The 19,634-nt window shown below is 34.6% G+C and overlaps 1 long non-coding RNA gene across 1 annotated transcript; it reads right to left on the bottom strand.

The window, feature by feature from the left end:
• Positions 1–1,284: 1,284 nt before the first annotated feature.
• On the bottom strand, positions 1,285–11,561 carry LOC119716284 (uncharacterized). The gene is made up of 3 exons (XR_005264081.2): positions 11,267–11,561; positions 5,196–5,350; positions 1,285–3,633 (listed from the first exon to the last, which is right to left on the bottom strand). It is a non-coding gene; the product is annotated as an uncharacterized lncRNA (long non-coding RNA).
• Positions 11,562–19,634: the final 8,073 nt, after the last annotated feature.

The following is a 19,634-nucleotide window of genomic DNA, read 5'->3' as shown; positions in this document are numbered from 1 at the left end:
TTATATGTATTGTCTGTTATGCACTGTGCAACTAAGGACTACATTTTTTGAGGTGCATGTTCCATTTAAAATGTGCATAGCATTCATAGCATTCTTGTTACTCTCTAATTACTTGGAGTAAAGGTTATCCAATTAGGTCAAAGTTCATTGTGATATTGTTATTATGTATTGTGTTTACATGGAAAGGTTTTAGTAGTGGGGGGCCATCAGGGTGGCTTCTGCAAGAAGCATCCAGAAACTGCCCCATGTTAGATAAGGGCCCTACTGCTGGCCAGAGACAGGAATGAGAACCAGCCCTGAAGACACCAAGGTCAGTGAAGAAGGGGTGGAGGAAACGCTCCAAGCACCAGAGCAGAAGTTCCCCTGCAGCCTGTGTTGAGGACCATGGTAACGCAGGTTGTCCCCCTGCAGCCCAAGGAGTACCACAGTGGAGCAGGCTTCCATGCAGCAGCCTGTGCAAGAGACCACAGTGGAGAAGGTGGACCTGCACAGAAAGCGGCTGCAGCCTGTGGAGGACCCCGCTGGAGCTGATTCCGGGCCACACCTGTAGCCCATGGAAAGGAGACCACACAGGAGCAGGTGACCTGGCAGGAACTGCTGCCTGTGAGGGACCCAGGTTGGAGCAGTGTGCTCCTGATGAATGGACCCCATGGTATGGACCCATATTTGGAGAAGTTCTTGAAGAGCTGCTGCCTGTGGGAACACGCAAGCAGGATCAGTTCAGGAAGGAACGTATCCAATGGGAGGGATCCCATGTAGGAGCAGGAGAAGAAGAAAGAGACCAAGAAGGAGTGGTGGAGATGAAGTGCTATAGACTGACCACAGCCTCCATTCCTACGTTCCCCTGCACCACTCAGGGGGAGGAGGAGGAAGAGGGTGGATGAAGGGAAGGAGTTTTTTTTTTCTTTCCTTTGTTTCTCATTTCTCTAGCTTGTTAGTAACAGGCGATAAATCTTACTATATCCCTACACTGAGTCTGTTTTGCTCACAACTCTAATTGTTGAATGATCTCCCTGTTGTTATCTCAACTCTTGAGCCCTTTTCATCATATTTTCTACCCCTTTCCCTTTGAGAAAGGAGAATGAGCTAGCAAATGATGTGGAGCTTTGCTGCCCACCCAAGTAAAACCACCATAATACTACAAATCATTTAGTTTTCTGAAAATAAGAACACCACCACCACAAAAATAAATAAATAAATAAATAAATAAAAGTTTAATTCCTATTATGCAGGAACAGGACTATTGTCATAGGAGAAAAATGGTATCATTAGCATTTAGTTTCTATTACAAAATCACAGTGTGATTGAAGTACCTATGGAGGCCATTTGGTCCAACCTCCTTGTACAAGCAGGGTCACCCACAGCAGGTTGCCCAGGACCATATCCAGGTGGCTTTTCACTGTCTCCAAAGATGGAGACTCCACAACCACTCGGGGAAACCTGTTCTTATGCTCAATCTTGGTTTTTAATTACATCTGATCATATGATTTTATTTTTTTTAATTATTTTTCTGAAGTAAATTCTTTTATTTGTTTGAAGGTGAAATGTAGAAAGGTGGAAGTTGAAAAGGTAAATAATATAAAATTAGTAACTTTAAGATAATTAATAATCTGGAAATTCTGTGTTTTTTTGTTTTGTTTTGTTTTGTTTTTTTATTTCGCTTTTTCTCTTTCTCTCATATTTTTCAGCACCTTCATTGCCTGTAGTAGATGATAAAGGAAATCGGAAAAAAAAATAAAATATATATATATATAGATAACCTTTCACCAAAGCATACATGAATGCAGTATACATTTTAATATACATTCTGAAAGTGTTATTTCTCTTTCCTAATGTTCAGAGTACAAAGGCTATTTAACAATAAAAAAGAATGAGTATACATGTACATACATAGTTGCATTTTAAGAGAAAGAGGAGATAGGTATGTCCATGCAGTTAAGCTGCTTGGTGTCACTTCAGTGCTTTCAAAGTGCTGCAAACCTCTTTAACCAGATGAAATCATATTTCTAACTGCTTTGTACTGTGACACTGTAGAGGAAGAATAGGATTATATGGTCCATATATTTTTACCAGTGGTAATTCTAGAAAGAACATAGGCAAAAGATGTTATGAGCCACTAAAAAGGAAAATGCAATTGAGTATGTGGATTGGAACTCTGCAAACGATTAGGAAAAAATATTAATTGCTTCATTTCAAGATGAAAATAGAATTGCGTTACACAATCAAATGACAGAAGTCTGTGCAGTTTGTGGTACATACATGTAACAGTAAATTTTCCTTAGATTACAGACTTAATGTGTTGTATGTCCAGTTTATCCTGTACATTTCTCAGTAGCAACACAGGACGTGAATTCTCATTTCACAAGTCTCATATACTCAGACTATGTAAATAAGTTTAATATTTTCTTGATTTCTATACATCAAAGATGTAGATCACTATATTCTGACTGGCTCAGCATTTTCAAATTGTTTGCTGAAACAAACCATATAGAGAAGAGAGGTCTAACAAATTCAAAAGAAAAAGTGGAAGGGATTTTTTCTTTTGAACAACATTACTTCTGTCTATCAGTCATGCTCTGTTATTAGTTCTGCTATAGTAGCAAGAGAGTTAACTGGTATCAGATCTCCAAAGCACAGAAACTGTGCATTGGAGAAACATTATAATTTATTTGAAAGAAAACAGTCTCTCTTAATATAAAAGGAGAGGCAGAAATGGAAAAAATACAATAGTATCTAGATTTTATATTTAAACATTTACATTTAGTGAGACTGAAATCTAAAGACAGCTAGGAATCAAAATTTGAAAAGCGCTTAGCTTTTGGTCTCTCAGTCTTAAGATATAGTGGTGAGATAAGTTGCTCAGAGTGGGTTCAATCCTACCCCATAAATCAAACTTCAGCACCCAGTAAGCATCTACAAACACTCTTCCCAATACCTGGGCAAAGTTCACTTTTCTCTTTTCTAATACAAAAGTGACTTCTAAAGAATTGCAGCCTCTTTTATATAATTCCTTAATCGCTTAAGCAATCATAGACGAGATAAGAAATCCACATTCACTGTCTGTTCCTGATACATAAGATTCCAGTCCACGTGTCCTGTTATACTGTAGTCAATATGAAATGTTGAAAGGAAGTTGTGCTGTAGCTCAGGACTGACACAGCCTGTTGAGGGTCCAGAGGTATTATCCAAAATGCATTTTACCTTATGATAGTATGCAATACAATTCTGTTAGACTAGTGAAATGAATAGTATTCTGATTGTCTCCTCCCATAGCAATTATGTTCAAAAGAGTAAGTGGCTCCCACAGTTCTGTAGAAATGTCAATCATATGAATGCATTTCCAAAACACTGTAATGGAGCAGATCTCTCAGGAGCAAAGGAATAGCTCATTCCCAAGACTCAATGAAGCTTAAATAGGACAACTGGCACTGAGCTACTGAAATTGAAGTATTCGTAGCAGTGTGGGTCTCAAAAACTAGGGAATTTTAAATCTAGCCAGATAGATCCTACAGATTTATGCATTTTGTGAAGGCTAAGCCAGGGGTAGAAGACAAGACAAATTTTGTGTGCCAAATCATTTTGTTGAATCTCACTCTAAGTTGCTCCAGAATTTGAATTTTCTTCATCAGAAATCTGGAAATGGCAGAAAAGGGAGAAAGAAATGAAGACACTATTTAGAACAAGAGTTGGAAGTTAATAAATTAAACTCAAGTCATCTCTGTACCTTTTAATGCAACAATTCACACTTCTGAGTTTAGCTGGACTGTTATTAAACAACTTTTCAGGTCATAACACACACAAAACCTACTGTATAACATAAATAAAAGAAAAACATCAGTGAAAATAATGTCTTAAGTAATATCCCAATATAGAAGTATCAACAACTCATTGTGCTCTTAAGGTTCTTTCTGAACACAGAAAATTTAGCCAACAAGATGCATAAAATCTGAACTGTTTTTTAAAAATGTTCAGATGTCTAAACTTGCAATTACAGAAATTGTCTAAAGCTTTTCTGTAGAGATCAATGAGCCAAATGAGCTTTTATTTCTGCCCCAAATAATTTCAAATACAAAGGGGAACATATTTAGAGCACTATGATGTGTTACAAAGACACAGAAATGGTCAAATTACAACCTCCTACATAGAATTTTGTGATTTAAGGGGGAAATAAAATATGGTCAAGCTGCATGTAAACAATGCTCCTATGAAGACAATTCAGTTGCTTGGTTAGCCATATTTTAACAGAAGAAATTTATCTGGGTCATACTAAATATTGTCAATGAGGAAGTTATGTAATGTAAGTGAGTCTAGGCCAGCTGCAGCCAGCAGATCAAATGTGACCCATGGGACGTTTCCATTCATCCAGCTGCTTCTTCTCTAGGACATGGAATAGTTCAATCTAGGAAAAGACAAATCAACTAATCTTGTAATGATAATCTATACTAATCTAATAGTAATCTTGTACTTGTTCGTAGCACAAATTTGAAAGATCTTTTACCTGTGCTATAGCTGGAAGATAGAAGTATTGAGACCTATGAGACAGTGACTGTCTTGTTCCCACAGGAGAAGTCCTTCAGTAATTGCTGCTAGGTAATGAGAGGCAGCCCAAATCATAAAATCATAAAATGGCTTGGGTTTGAAGGGACCTTAAAGATCATCTAACTCTGCCATAGGCAGGAACACCACCCACTAGATCAGGTTGGCCAAGGCCCCATCTAACCTAGCCTTGAACACTTCCAGCGATGGGGCATCCACAGCCGTGCTGGGCAACCTGTTCCAGTGCCTCACTACCCTTTGAAGAATGTAATCCTAATGTCTAATCTAAATCTATTCCCTTTTAGTTTAAGACCATTCTTCTTTGTCCTAACATTATCTACCCATTATCTACCCTCTCTATCATTTTTATAAGATCTCTTGAAGTATTGAAAGGTCACAGTGAGGTCTCCCTGGAGCCTTCTCTTCTGTAAGTTGAAGAGCCCCAACTCTCTCAGCCTTTCTTCACAGGAGAGGTGTTCCAGCCCCCTGGTAATCTTTGTAGCCCTCCTCTGGACTTTTAAAGCCCTGCTAATGAGTCTGGCCAGCTTACTTCTCAAAATACCCCTGCCTCACTTGGTCAGGAGCTCCCCAAAAGCATTTTCAAGATCATAGAACTGCAAAAGCTAAACATGGCACCAGCTATGCAGCCAATCATTCACCTGATCCGTATGCTACCTCCTCCTTGGTTCCTAGTCTCCAACTGGGAGGACTGAGGAGAACACTGCTTGAGCTCCTGATCCCTTCAGCATCTTTCCAAGGGACATAAAGTACTTTGTCTTGTTTTGGAGTCTTCTTCTTGTGGCCTCAGTTGTCCCTATGTGAAAGAGCAGGAACAGGTGATAGTCCTATGTCTTAACCAAAGTTCAGTTCTAAAATCTGCTCCATGTCTCTGCAGTTCCTAAGGATGGATTCTACTGTAATAAATGATCTAATATAAACAAAATATGGAAAACTGTCTCTGCAAAGCATACAGTTTTTCTTCACTAAAGGATGGGCCATGACATCCTACCTTTGCTGAGGGAGAATGCTAAGCTGCTAACAGTTAAATATTCAGGACTTCCAAACCACTTAGAATTCTTCTTTCTGTATATTAATTTATCTACTATGAAGACTTTATTTATTTATTTATTTATTTATTTATTTATTTTTATTGTCAGAGATCTAGGAATAATAGATTTTTAGGTAATAGTGCAATGTTTAGCAGAATAGATTTAGAATACAAGTAGAGGTGCTAGGTTAATAGACATTTTATACAACATTGGTAAATGTCACTTACTAAACTTTCAGATCTGGACAGTGAAGTTTCAAGAATTCTCACCAAACAAATATTTACATGAAAAATCCACTTCTGAAGGAAAATGTTTGTTTTACCTATCCACTGCAAACATTATGAAACACAACTCTTGTATGAACTGGCACATTTCTCAATCAAATAAACAAACAAAACCAAAAACAAACAAACAAACAAAAAAACATAAATACATCATGAATGATTATAGCTTTTTGTTATGCTCAGGTTCCACAAATACTTCTGGCTTCTGTTCCCAGCTTCTCACTTCTGTGTTATGGCAGGAACATAATGCAGAGATGTCTCATATTCATCCTCTTCATTGAAAATTACTGTTGGGTACCCAGAAGAAAGACCAAATCAAGAAGGTAATATCCTACACACCTGAGTATGTACCTACCATGTAACTATATGACTTAAAACTAGACCAGGAGAGACTTCAGTTTCAGTCAATATGAGAAATGATTTAAATTCACAGTTGTAACCAATTTCTGGTTTTGAAGGAGTCAAAGATTTTAGAAAGGGAAATTACTGTTTTTAAGAGATCAAAGGAAAAAAACCTCAGTGTTCTGAACAATTTGTAGGGTCAGCTTTGGCCAGTGCTGCTGTAAGATTCCCAAATCAATTATGATTACGAATGATGAATTCATAATAAGAAAAGTGAAAGATAAGTTGTTGACAATTTTAGCCTTCACAGTTTCAGTTTCTGTGAAACTTAATATCTAAATTGTACTCTTTGAAACACGTTGTCATTGGGATGAGCCTAAAATTGGAAAGCAATACTTCATTTCCAATTACTTTTTTTTTTTTCCCAAATTATTTTTTATTTATCAGAGCTACTATGCATGCTCTGCAAACTGGATGTGTATGTCCAATAGTATATAATGAAAGTGCAACTTCTACATGGAGTCATAGTAGTGTTAGTGTTAATTGACTCTATAATTAATTGCTAATGATCTACTGTGTATACTGTGGTAATAGTATACAATAGGTGGATGATAGTTTGAATTCAGTGAGGGTTGAATATCATAAGCAAACTGAAACTTAATAGCTCTACCAAGCTGAATTTTTATAAAGATTCTAAAGGAGAATATAACCCTGTTAGCAAGTCTGGTCATGCTTTGATTTTCTCTTACTGTCTGAGAGATGCATTCCATTTCTACCTAGGAGATGGTGAAAACAACACTGAGGATCATGAAACAATGGTTTCTGAGTGAAAGGAAGAATTACTATTGTTTTTTTTAAGAGAGTTCTTTAGTTTAAAAATGTGATGAAGTAAAACAGAAAGTGCATATGCCACACACCCCCCCCCCACACTTACCCCACCCCTACCCCCCCAGGTCATTTAAGGGATGCATGTTTCATAGTTTTAGCAAGCTGGATTTTCTAGCAGTGTTCTTTGATGCAGATACCACAGCTATAAACAATGATAAACATCAGTTAATAATTAAATCCATTTGCTTGTGAGCTAAACTAAATAATAATAATAACAACAACAATAATAATAATGAGTAGTTCTTTCCTTCCTTCCTTCCTTCCTTCCTTCCTTCCTTCCTTCCTTCCTTCCTTCCTTCCTTCCTTCCTTCCTTCCTTCCTTCCTTCCTTCTTCCTTCCTTCTCCTTTCCTTCTCCTTCTCCTTTCCTTTCCTTTCCTTTCCTTTCCTTTCCTTTCCTTTCCTTTCCTTTCCTTTCCTTTCCTTTCCTTTCCTTTCCTTTCCTTTCCTTTCCTTTCCTTTCCTTTCCTTTCCTTTCCTTTCCTTTCCTTTCCTTTCCTTTCCTTTCCTTTCCTTTCCTTTCCTTTCCTTTCTCTCTCTTTCTCTTTCTCTTTCTCTTTCTCTTTCTCTTTCTCTTTCTCTTTCTCTTTCTCTTTCTCTTTCTCTTTCTCTTTCTCTTTCTCTTTCTCTTTCTCTTTCTCTTTCTCTTTCTCTTTCTCTTTCTCTTTCTCTCTTTCTCATTTCTATCATTTCATATCATTAAGATATTTTGGGATGCATTCATCTTCAGTATGTCCTATGTATCTGGACAGCAGCTATCAGTTTCTGAGGTGTCTGTCTAGTTCATCATCAGAATCAGTTGAGATACAGCAAAAACAACCAGTACAACCTAGGGAATGATTCATTTCATCCTGAAGCTGGCATCTACACAAAGGACATACTGGTTAAACAAATATACACTTCATTGAGTGGAAACAGAAAACATAGCTGATACACCTGTCTTGTATTAATTGATACAATGTTGACTTATAGAAATATTGACTTATAGAATGTGAAATTAATCCAGCTGTTAGCATTCAGCAGAATGACTACTGCTTTAATGCAAAGACATGAAGTTAGGTGACTCCTACCATAAATATTTCTTTATCCAGTTTAGTATTTCATGGATAATAAGGAACAAATATATATCAAGAAATAATGTAAAATATTTCTTTTATTGTATTTTTGTCAGAATGATTCATGTTAGTTCACTTTCTTTCTTCAAGAATAGAAGATTTACCAATTACCAGTAGATGCTGTTAATATCATTAGTGATAATAGCGAAATTATCACTAGCAAATAGTGAAAATAGCATTTTAACACCCCATTAAAATATTTTCAAGGAAAAAAAGTTTAGATTTACTCCCTGTGTTACAGCTTCATCCAAACATGACAAATTTTGTCTATATGAAGTTGTGAACTGTAAAGTTTCTTTCTTTTGATCCTGTCGTAGTAGTTTAATTTGCTTTCTGTTGTATTAGTTGCCTGTGTTTTTGTTGGTTTATGCAAGTGAGTTGCATGTGCTGTAAAGAGTGCAGTTAAATCAATGGAGGACAAAGTAATACGAAGCGTGTCATTTAGCTCAAGGAGATGTTTTAATGTTCTTTTCCATAATTTCATGGAGAACACAAACATCCTTTTTTTCATGCATGGTTTCATTCAAAATTAACTTTTATCATCCTTTCATTAGTTCAGTACCATAACTAGGTATAGGTTTTTTGTTTGTTTGTTTTGTTATTATTATTATTTTTTTTTAATAAAGAGAAGATGTTATCATTTAGCATATTTTAATTATCTTTCTCCATGTGGAAAGTTCCTAAACAGATTTAAAGTAGGATTTTGATATTTTTTTCTTTCTCCAAGCTATGTCTCTGTTTTAGCATTCATCTAACAGACTAATTTCTCCTCTAAATAAATGGAAACATTTTACTTTTTATGTACAATTTGTTCACAAGTCAATATATTCTAACGTTAATTGAATACATTTAATCTATTACATTAAATCTAGTAAATCTATTAGATTAATTCTTAATCTGAGAGAACCCTAAAGTAGGCATTAAATAAAATGTTGTCCTTCCTTTGTAGAGTTCTTCTGTCTTTCTTACTTGGCAAAAAATTTCCTTAAGCATGACTAGATAAATATTTCCCATCAAATACAAATATTTTGTATTCAATTAATTTCATCAGTACTTATCACATCAAAGAATCTTCCTTCATATAAAGCGTAACTCTTACTGAAATTAAAGTTCTGTGTTCATCACTTCTTAGCTATAAAATTGTAGTGCACAATTGAGTCTTATTACATGTTTTTGATATTTTTCAAACTGCTGTGAGACACATTTGTCTTAGCACCAAAAACTCTGAAAAAACCTTAAAATGGTGTTTTAAATAAACTTTGTTTTTGTTTTTGTTTTTTTAAATAACCTATGACCCCTTTACTCAATACTAAGTTTTAAACTCATATTTACTCTTTTTCAGTCATATATATAAAGAAAAAATCACACTATATTAAGATAGTGTCAAATACTGCCCTTTTTCTCTTGATATAGGCAAGAGTTCCCTTCCCTTCCCTTCCCTTCCCTTCCCTTCCCTTCCCTTCCCTTCCCTTCCCTTCCCTTCCCTTCCCTTCCCTTCCCTTCCCTTCCCTTCCCTTCCCTTCCCTTCCCTTCCCTTCCCTTCCCTTCCCTTCCCTTCCCTTCCCTTCCCTTCCCTTCCCTTCCCTTCCCTTCCCTTCCCTTCCCTTCCCTTCCCTTCCCTTCCCTTCCCTTCCCTTCCCTTCCCTTCCCTTCCCTTCCCTTCCCTTCCCTTCCCTTCCCTTCCCTCCCCTTGGTCTGCCAATGCCACCTACCAAAGGTAAACAAAGTAAGCTAATTTACAGTTATAAATCATTCATTCTCCATATAATATTTTGTAGAAGCCTTCAGGAAATAAAATGGTAAAATAATAATAATTTTAAAAAAAAATCTTTGGTTGATGGTAATAATAATATCATTGGAAAAAAAAAAATAAAAAAAAAGTTAGCTAATATCCTTAGTAGCTGGGATAGAATACATTTTATGCAATCTATTCAGAAGTATGAGACAATAAGCTATAGGACAACACTTTTTTAGGCAAAAAAATGAAATTTGGAAAATATAAGGAGCAATGATCGTGGAGGTAAAGGGGATCCCTGGTAGAATTTTGAAATCAGTGAAATCAGAAAATATATCAAAAAAAGAAAGAACTTTTCTCAAGCAAAAATACTCTGCAATTAATATATATTTTTAGCAAAAATAAAATGATATCTCATATATCATATCATGATATCATGATATCATGATATCATGGTATGAAACCCTTTTGCTTTTCTCACAGTCATCTCTGCTTTGCTAGTTCTAATCTATTTCTCTGTACTCTGTTCACTGTACTACTCCTTAGACTTGATTCTATAGAGATTCTAAATTCTAAACACATATAGAATTTAGAATCTATAGAGATTCTAAATTCTAAACACATTATTAGAATCTGGATAGATTTTCAAGACATAACCAAAGTCCAGGTTTGACTGTTCTCAGAATACTGATAAAGTCTCCATAGTAAATAACAAGGAACATCTCTTTTGAAGGCTCTGTTTCAGAAAAGAGTCTGTAACGGGAAAATTGACAAGACTTCCAAGCTATGATGGAAGAATTTTGTTCTATCAAATTTGATTCCTAGAGCAAGTATATTTCTGGCTTATCTTCAAAATAAATGCATTTTGAAAATAACCGATGAGATCACTTAAGAATCCCTAGCTACCTAAAGTTGAAGATACAAATACTGCACTTACATTCTCCATGGATTTTGTATCATATTGCATTCCCTTCACAATCTAGTGTCTGCAGAGTCATGTAGTCAGTTGTGGATGGTATGACTAGAAACTGCCTTTTGCTACAACTTCTTCAACAATAAAGGATTTTAAAACACCTGGAAAGGACTGTAGCCTGACCTTTGAGAAAATCCTCTGTATAGGAAATTTGGACAAAAATTTCTTTTAAAATGCTTCTTTTTTTTTTGTGACCATATTTTTTTCATTAGAATTTGTGATTTTCTGTTCTTTGATTTGAAATTTGATCTGTTACATGATGCTTCAAATTGTAAATTTAAGTGTATACTGAAGGATGAAGACTTGATTCACTTTCAGGTAAGAAAATAAAAGTACCAATGCTTACCTTAGAAATCCCTTCACTGAGAACTAAGTTATACAGTTTGCTTTTGAGCCTTTGACATGAAATTCTGACACAGAGGAATAATTTCTGGACACATAGACAAGGTTATGCACGCTTCTCTCACAATTTGAGATAATGTCATCATTAGCTAATTTAGGAGGAAAAAAAAATGAAGATAAAAGGAAATTAGATGTTAATTCCATTTTAATACCATTTTCAGAGTGCACAGTTCAGGATTTATGGCTAAGGGAAAGAATGTACTCTGTTCACCAAAACTCATTGGATCTGAATAATCACCTTATATCCTCAGGCATGTTTTAGCATCAGGGAGACAGATCCTTTTCTGTTAAACACCTTAAGTCAAAGACAGTATGGGAAATCAGGGAAAACAGAGATTTATAATGAAGAGAAAAAAGGAAAAGAATTGTTACAAAGCTTTTATAATGAGTTATTTAAAGAACTGGAGAAGGTAGAATTAATTTACATGAATTAACTGTTTAAACAACTGAACCACAGTTTTAACCATGTAAGCTATGTAAACTATTTAACAATAGTTTTAATAGTAAAGCATAGTTTTATAGCTCTCAGTTCTTTCAAGATGACAGACCAGGAAATCCTGTTAGTAGTAACCCAAACTGTGTATGTGTTATATATCATTGCTCATATGAACAACATCTTTTCAGTTCATATAAATTTTACCTAAATATGTCTCTTATTTCTTTAATCTGCTAACATTGTGTAATAAAATAAATACTATGTAGATATAATAATATGAAATATGCAATTTGATACAAAAAATAACAAAAAACATGACAAAGCTTGTTAAATTGTTAGTTTAACAATTCAAAATTTGCCTATCCTTGAGATGTTCGCACGCATTACGTTTATCAAGGTCATAGAATGGAGTGGATGGAGTAAGTATTACTGGTAAAAGTATAAGTAATGATTATTGCAACAGGAAACTACATCTGAGACATTTGTGTAAAAACATTCCAACTTTCCATTTGTTTTAAGACAAACAAAAGTACACTTTTGTGTACTGAGTCCAATGTTCATCAGTTATACTAACTGACAATTGAGACACAATATCTTAAGAGGCTGTCTTTTTGTCTAATTCATGTTTATGTTTTTTTCTGTAAGTATCTCCAGTAAAAATAAATCAATTTTTATACTGTGATATTTTTTCTTCCTCCATTATGAGTTTGATACATATCCTTTATAAAGCATTATGCAAATATATTTTTTATCTGTAAAACACCAATTCCTTTCTGTGGGAAAACAAAACAAAACAAACAAACAAACAAAAACCAAAATCAAACAAAAAATATAACAGCCCACTATGAAACATTTTTAAAAGTATATAATAGAAGTCTATTAAAAAATGTAAATCCATGATAGCAGTCTATTTTCAGCAATTTGCCTAAAACATAAGGACTTCAGTGATACCCTTCAATATTTTACAATTTTATATGGATAAAGTCTTCAGCCTTCCTGATTATTTAAACAGGAATTGGAATGTACTAATGCTTCTGGGAAGTTGAAACATTTCAAGAGAAACTAGGAATTATAGTTCCTTCTTTCTTTTGTAATGTAGATGTTTGTTATGAAGACATTTATAAGAGGTCTAAAAGAAACAGCATGTGATGTAGAAAGTATTTTACACTTTCCATCACAGTCATTTTCTGTTTTGTTTGTTGTTTTTTTTTTTAATAAAAATGTTCTAAACGTTCTGTAAAATGCTTGCTGATGTAATTAGGTGCAATATGAAAGATTTGTGTCCTCATGTAGGAGAAAATTTCATTGTTTAGGGCAACAAATCTGGTGAGGGGTCTGGAGAACAAGTCTTATGAGGAGTGGCTGAGGGAGCTGGGATTGTTCAGCCTGGAGAAAAGGAGGCTCAGGGGCAACCTTATTGCTCTCTATAGGTACCTTAAAGGAGGCTGTAGCGAGGTGGGGATTGGTCTATTCTCCCATGCACCTGGTGACAGGACGAGGGGGAATGGGCTAAAGTTGTGCCAGGGGAGTTTTAGGTTGGATGTTAGGAAGAACTTCTTTACTGAAAGGATTGTTAGGCATTGGAATGGGCTGCCCAGGGAAGTGGTGGAGTCACCTTCCCTGGAGATCTTTAAAAGACGTTTAGATGTAGAGCTTAGTGATATGGTTTAGTGGAGGACTGGTTAGTGTTAGGTCAGAGGTTGGGCTAGGTGATCTTGGAAGTCTTTTCCAACCTAGACAATTCTGTGATTCTGTGAAAATAACTACGACTTGAGAAACATGGAAAAAAATATGATTATAAATATTTTCTGTAGAAATAGGATAAACTCATGAAATATAAAATCAATACGCAGAAAAAAAAACGTGCTGTCATCTCTGAATCCCTTATATAAATAGAAAGCAGAGAGATAGACAGATTTGGTTTGGAACTACTTTGACTCCAAACTCTTAAATGTTGGCAATATGCTTTTAGCAGCTATGCTTTTAGAACTAGAAAATCTTATCTTCTGACAGGAATCTCTGATTTTTATTCTGTATTTCTGTATTTTATTATTATTATTATTTATATTTTTTAAAATATATGTCTGTATTTTATTATTTAAATAGTCTTCCCTCCAGAAGTCCAGGGTGGCAGTTCTGCTAACCCACCTCCTTACAAGAATTGAAAAACATTAGTTCATGACCACTATGCCCAAGACAGCCTCCAACCTTTACATCACCCCTACAGGTCCTCTGTTCTCCAGCAAAAGATCCAGTGGGATCCAGAGCTGTGCTTTGTTGGCTCACTCACCAGCTGTGTAAGGAATTTATTTTCCACACGTTCTAGGAACGTCTTAGACTGTTTCCTGTCTGCTGTTTTATTTTCAGCAGACGTGGTGAGCTGAAATCCCACATAAAAACAAGGGCTAGTTATTTCAAGACTTCTCCTAGTTGCTTATAGAATATTTTGTTTGCCTTTTCAGCCTGGTTGGGTAGTCGATAGCAGACTCTCACCATGGCATCTGTCTTACTGACCTTCCCCTTAATTCTTACCCACAAACACTCAACCGTGTCATCCTCATTGTTCAGCTCTAGATGATCAAAATGCTCCCCATAGAGGGCTACCCCACTGCCTCTTTTTCCTAGCCTGTCTCCTAATTGGAGTTTGTAGTCATTCATCACAGCACTCCAATTGTGCAAGCCATCCTACCATGTTTCTGTGATGGCAACCATGTCATAGTTTACTTGCTGCACAATGGCTTCCAGTTCCTCCTGTTCATTGCCTGTACTGTGTGTTGGTGTAGGTGTACTTCAGCTGGGATAGCAAACCTGTCACCTTTTAGTGATTTCATATATATATTATATATTTAGTGATTTCATATTATATTATAGTTCTACTTTACATCTGTGACTTGAAAATACATATTACCCCATACAAATGAGAACATGAGACAGATCATTATTCTTACTGATTTCTCATTTAAAATTTCTCCATCTGCATATTGTACATTCCAAATTCTACATAACTACATGTTCTCATTCTACGTATCTACGTACTCTACCCTTGTTAACCTTACAGCTTTCTGTTGCTACATAGGTACAACATCTAATGATTCAAAAATGAGACAAAAAGGAAAAAATCACTACAAGAGAGGCATGTAGCTTCAGGACTTTTCCACCAAAGTGTTTTAGACTTCAATTTATGTTTCTTCTAAATGTTTAATTTGAGATTAACTTCTGTTTCTATTGTAGCATTCACATGTTTAGGGATTTTCAGGATTCTTTTACTTGCCTATATCAGTTAAAAAAATCATTAAATTGAAGTTTCTGTAATGAACTTCAGATAAGCATGCACAAATTTCATCTTTTATTTGATTCATATGGAATTCTTAAATATAGTGACTTGGTTCTCCCATCTTTCTCTATCTATTTTTCTGTTTCTCTCTGCTTGCATAAGAGCTTTTTTCTCCTCTATCCAAATTGTTTATTTTCATGCTACTTTGGGAGTATTTCCAGATAATCCTCATTTATTATATGATTGGCTACTTGCCATTCCATGTGTTTGGCAGAGCATTGAACAGACTGGCATTGCATTCCAAATTAGGTCTGTTTATATTTACGGGATGTTCATTAGGTTACAAGACATCTTCATTTGACTCAGGGGATAAACCTAGACAACTTTTGACTTAATTGTTGTCTTGATATCTCCACTCTTTAACATATTTGTTTACTACAGGATGTTTTTGAATATATATGATTCTTTTTTCTTTTATAGAGTGATACAATCTGTTTTAAGCGATCTCCATGTCAACTCATTATGACAGCTAGTGCTGAAATCAATGAAATCAACAAGCACATTGAGATCTGTCATTCCTCAAAATTTGTTTTCTAGCAGTAAGGCCATCATCTTCCAATACAAAAGCCAAACTGTCCAAACTAAAGTGTCTCCCTTATTATGGACAGGCTGTAGACACAATGCACTAGATAGTTCAGAGCTGAATCTGTGGTGCTTGAACTGTTGTATTTCCCTCTGACATACTCATGCACACATTCACATACATGCGTACAGACATACACACAAATTTATATGTATAAATATAATTAAGACTAGGCTCTCCTTTGCAAATCATGATCATTTCAGAACTTGATGCCAATTAAGCTTGTTTTATTCTTGTCTCCTGATGTGTTTCAAGTACTGCTGAAAGCATTTCACAGACTAAAATTTTGGTATCATTCAGTAAAATGACAGAGCTCTTTGAAAACTATCTATAGCCTATACTACACTGTCCTTTTTATAGCAGTGCCAATGTGCTCAAACTAAAGTCATATAATTTCCTGTCTACTGTAACCCCAAGGACCTATCAGCAGAGTTTCTCCTTCCAGTGGTATGTATCATTTTCTTATTTCTCATGTATTTCTTAACAGTTTTTCAAGGTAATTCTCAAAGTTATAGTAAGCCATTGGAAGTTTACTAAATTGTTTCTATGTTTCTTAACTGTGAAGTACTGTAAATTTGACCAAGTTGTTGATTGTCCAATGTTTCTTTTGGAGAAGTTTTGATTCTTTCATAATATCTTCCTCAGCTAAAATACATCTGAAAACAGTTAAACATCCTTATAAACATTTAGGTATGTTTTAGCTGCTTACTTGTCAGTTTACAGTCCTATCAATTATGGGAACAAACTTTATCAAGTTTAGCTCATCGTAAAAACAATTTTCCTAAAAGTTTACTACATATTTTTCTGTATGACTTTTGTTAGTTTGCTGTTACTGACCTCTATGTAAGGCTATTTTTTCTTTATTTTAGCTCCATATTCCCCATTTAATTCAGAATTGCCTAAACATACTCAGAAGGATTCAGCTTGCTTTTTATGGTATCAGCATCGGTAAACATCAAGACTGCATCTGAGTATAGGTAGCTTCATTTTATTTCTCAGAATAAACTCAAATTAAACCTTACTGCTTTGGGGGAATCAATCATGACTAAAGATCAATTAATGGTTCTTTCACCCAGAGTTGACATTGTTCATATCATTTATGTATCCATCTAAGAAAATACAAAATGTAGTGATTAAAACTAAGTTAAGTAAACAGTCCACTCCGGACTTCTGGCTATTAGGAAACATTCCTTTTGATAGTTGTGTACTATGTTTGTATATATACTGAATTTAAATGTCAATTATATTTTTTTTCACTATTTAAATTTTATTTTATGTTACTTACATATTTATTTTAAGATACAGGAATATACATCATTGAATACCAACTGCACTGCTATAGTTTCAAAGAAAATAAAAATAATAATAATAATAATAAAAAGATATCTTTCTATATATACTTCTCTGATCTTTATTCTAGATGTAACTTTCTCCAAAATACTTACTTTGCATCATAGGAATACCAGAGGACGCCATACATTTCCACACAGTCTGCCAGTAAGCTGACAATCAAAGTAAATATGATTTTTGAAGGTCAGTTTTTTAGGTGCCTTTCGGAATTCTTGAAGTTTCATATCACTCCTGAATCTACCATTCTGCTTCTCAACCTTTGCTCTGGAAGAAAATATATGAGTTACTGTTAATCAGTTATTAATATCAAATTTAGTAGCTGTTAAAAATAATAAAAATATTATGAGCTTTTTGGGGGGTTTGTTTTAGCTTTCATTAAAGTAAACATAAAAACAAAAGGAATTAATGAAGTTTACTCAAGAAATGCTTTTATTTTATCTTATTTCTACAAAATACATTTTTTTCAGAAATATTTTAATTTTTTGTTTGTATGTAGATGTAAATTATCTGCAGTGCCAAAGCTATCACTTTCTTTCCAGAACAGACTGTCTCTATTTTAGCACTTCTTTCCCAACACTCCTTGTCTTTCATCAAATCATAGGACCTTTGATGTGTGAAATCCACGATAGGTTTAAACTTAGAACTGTAAAAACATTGATGCAAATCCTCTGAAGTATTCATAAACAATTAATTTTTTCTAGACTGATGCTCTGCTCCATTAGAAGTGGGTCACCTGAAGCAGAGTTAGAAGAACTGGAGTTCAATTGTATGCGGTAAATGACAGCTTTTATTTAGTCATTCTTTAAAAGAAACACATTGCAATTTTCAGAGTACAGCTGATCTCATGGTAAAATAGAAGTCTAATAACTAATAAATCATCTTCTGTTTTCTTTCTTTCTTCAAAATAGCTTTGAATAAGAAACTCGGACTATTTTCTTAGCTTGTATGTAAAGCTAAACCAAGGTGACATGAATCTTAGCTTTCATTTCTAAGAAAGATGGACATGCACCAGTTGTAAGTAAACATAGATAAGCATGGCTATGTACCTGGCCAGTAAATCACATAGTGTTCTAGTTATTATACAGTGATCAAAATGCTGTTATATGAGAAGAAAAATTTTTATATTCCTTTATCATGCTTATATTTTAATTTTCTTAAGTATGTGTGTTGACAAGACTTTTAGAGCTCATGGCTTCTTTGATTCACTCATATCCTGAATGCCTATAATTAACACTGACAAGGAATCACAACTAATATAACCTAAATCACATTTCAAACACATATTGTGAAACATGGTGCAGTATGTTAAGAAAAAATTGAACAACAACTAAACTTTCACAATTAATAAATTCAAATCATAATGTAAAAGGCTACAAGAACTAAAACAAACCAGAAGAGTGAACTGAACGGTGTACAAATTCTCTCAAATGTTCTTCTCATCATTTTCTGCTAGTCATTTCTCATGACAAAATCTTGGGGAAGCAAGCTAATTTCTTAAGCTTAGGTTTGCGTCCTCCTCTTTCTCCTTGTCTGTTCCAAGGCAGCTCTTAAACGCTTATGGGGAAAATGTCATTAAAAGATTCTCCTTTGCATGTGTGCACTGCCAAAAGATTAAAAGGTTCTCATACCTATATGACATGAAACAGGTTGATTGGAGATTCTTCTCTCTTCTGCCTCTAGGTATATTCAGTAAAACCTAAAGATATGGAAAAACATTTTCTGAGGCCAGATGCAGTACCATGTCTGTAGCAAAATCAAGAAGGACTTAAAAGTGTGAGTATGGAAGAAAAAGGTAAGCACTGGAAAGTCTGTGAAAAACTGGGGGAAATCCAAAAACTGGATAAATCTTGGACAAATATGTATGTTATGTAACCTTTTAGCCTGGCAAATTGGGTGACAAATATGTGATGAAAAATTATAGCAGTTTTGTTTTGTGAAGACAAAGTAGAAGAAAATCTGGAAAAAAAAAAAAAAAAAGAGAAAAGCAGAGGTACGTTGTGGGAAATTCTTCTGAAAATGCTCATGAGAGGTTATGTCCACTTTACAAATACAGTACTAATGCCAGTTTTTCATTTAAATTTTCTCAAGAATGTGTAGCTGCAGTATAGAAAAGACAAGTATGTTCTAAACTAAGTGTAGTAAAAATATTGAAAGATTATAAGATTTTTGTTACAGAATGGAAAAAGGAAGATACTGGAAGAAAAAGTAAAAGGATTAGGTGGAAGTAAATACTGATCAAATAGTTAATTGGAGTAATTACCTCCAATTAGGTAAAGGGCCCGGAGAAATTATAACTAAAGATATGAAAAGGTTGTAAATAGAGTTGTAAGATTAAAAATGTCTTATGGACCCAATTCTTTCTCCTTGGTAGCCCAGTAGAAAGTGTCCTACAGTACATGCTGTGAGGGTTGAAGTCTAGAGCAGGAAAGCACCATCAAAGCTGGATGTGAACTCAAGGAACATATTGAAATGTTTGCCTAAGGAGTAATAATTATTATTATAAATAAATTAATATCAATAATAACAATAACACTAATAAATGAGAGTAGAAAAAAAAAAACACACAATAAATTAAAATTTAATCTCTCTATTAAATACTTCAAGTTATT

This window comes from Anas platyrhynchos, chromosome 3 (assembly GCF_047663525.1).
Source record: "Anas platyrhynchos isolate ZD024472 breed Pekin duck chromosome 3, IASCAAS_PekinDuck_T2T, whole genome shotgun sequence".
Classification (NCBI taxonomy): Eukaryota; Metazoa; Chordata; class Aves; order Anseriformes; family Anatidae; genus Anas; species Anas platyrhynchos.
Note: the sequence above shows the minus strand (reverse complement) of the source record. Positions and strands in the feature narration are given on the sequence as shown.